We start from the raw sequence: 1,809 nt of genomic DNA, 5'->3' as shown, positions 1-1,809 counted from the left end.
TGTCTATAACCTATATCAGATTGTTTGCTATCTTGGGCAGGGAAGAAAGGGAGGGAGAAAATTTTGGAACTCAAATCTTTCAAAAATGAATGTTGAAAACTATCTTTCCATGTAATTGGGGGGAAATATTTTTAAGGGAAAAAAGAATAAACATCTCAAGAGTAAGAGTGTAAGTACATTACTGGAATTTTAAATGGTCACAATGACTAACAGGTTCAGGCAGTCCATATTACAATCAGTATTAACAATTTCTTTGATGATTACATTAACAATTGTATTCAAAGTTTTATCAACAGTTATCATGGCCCAGCCTAAATCTTCTATTAGTCATTTTTTAAACACTTGTTTTTATTTTCGTCATTTTTTTACTTAATCTGGGTGCAATGTGGCATGCTCTTTTTAAATTTTTCTTAATATTTTTAGAAAGATTTTATTTTGAGTTTTCCAATTTTTTCCCCATTCTTGCTTTCCTCCCCCCACCCCAGAAGGCATTCTGTTAGTCTTTACATTATTTACATGGTATACATTGATCTCAGTTGAATGTGATGAGAGAGAAATCATATCCTTAAGGAAGAAAAATAAAGTATAAGAGGTAGCAAAATTACATAATAGGATAATGGATTTTTCCCCCCCTAAATTGAAGGTAATAGTCTTTGATCTTTGTCCAAACTCCACAATTCTTTCTTTGCAGATAGCTCAAAATTGTCCCTGGTTGTTGCACTGATGGAATGAGCAAGTCCATCAAAGTTGATCATTGCCCCCATGTTGCTGTACAATATTTTTCTTGTTCTGCTCATCTTGCTCAGCATCAGTTTATGAAAATCCCTCCAAGCTTCCCTAAATTCCCATCCCTCCTGGTTTCTAAAAGAACAACAGTGTTCCATGATATACACATTCCACAATTTGTTAAACCATTCCCCAATTGAAGAACATTTACTTGATTTCCAATTCTTTACCACCACAAACAGGGCTGCCATAAATATTTTTTTTTTTTTTGCAAAGCAATGGGGTTAAGTGGCTTGCCCAAGGCCACACAGCTAGGTAATTATTTTATTAAGTGTCCTAGGCTGCATTTGAATTCAGGCACTCCTGACTCCAGGGCTGGTGCTCTATCCACTGCATCACCTAACCACCCCTTGCTATGAATATTTTTGTACAAGTGATGTTTTTACCTTTTTTCATAATCTCTTCAGGGTATAGACCCAGTAGTGGTATTGGTGGTTCAAAGGAGAACTGTGAACTCATCCAATCTTTCTGGAGAACAATTTGGAATTATGCCCAAAGGGCAACAAAAATCTCTTAGTCATTTTGATGCTTACATAGTGAGTCCTTCTATCTCCTTCCCATGCTATTTTCGCCTCCCTTAAACACACTCCAGCTTATTCTTGATCTTTCTAAAGTGTGACCTCCAGTCTGAATGCAATACTTTAGATATGATCTGACCCGAGCTTTCTGTATAATATGGTAACTTACAGCTAACGTTAATATAGCACTTTCTAACTTTACTGGATAATGCCTATCTTCAATGAGGCCATTTCTAATAGATGGAGGCTTGTCCCTCATTTTTGAAGAAGACCATGACATCAGGGGGCTGATGCTATGACCAAGCACATGATTTGGATTTGAATGAGGGGGTGCTGTACTAAGTCACCAGACTCACTTTCTTCTCCAGAACTATCTGAGTCCAGTAGTCAGATGTGAATCAGGACAACTGGAGATGGCTTTGGATATGAGGCAGAGCTAAATGACTTATCCAAAGTCACATAGTATCTGAAGTTGAATTCAAACTCCAGTTCCCCTGACTCCAAG

Source organism: Macrotis lagotis, chromosome 1 (assembly GCF_037893015.1).
Source record: "Macrotis lagotis isolate mMagLag1 chromosome 1, bilby.v1.9.chrom.fasta, whole genome shotgun sequence".
NCBI lineage: Eukaryota > Metazoa > Chordata > Mammalia > Peramelemorphia > Peramelidae > Macrotis > Macrotis lagotis.
This window is presented reverse-complemented; position numbering follows the sequence as displayed.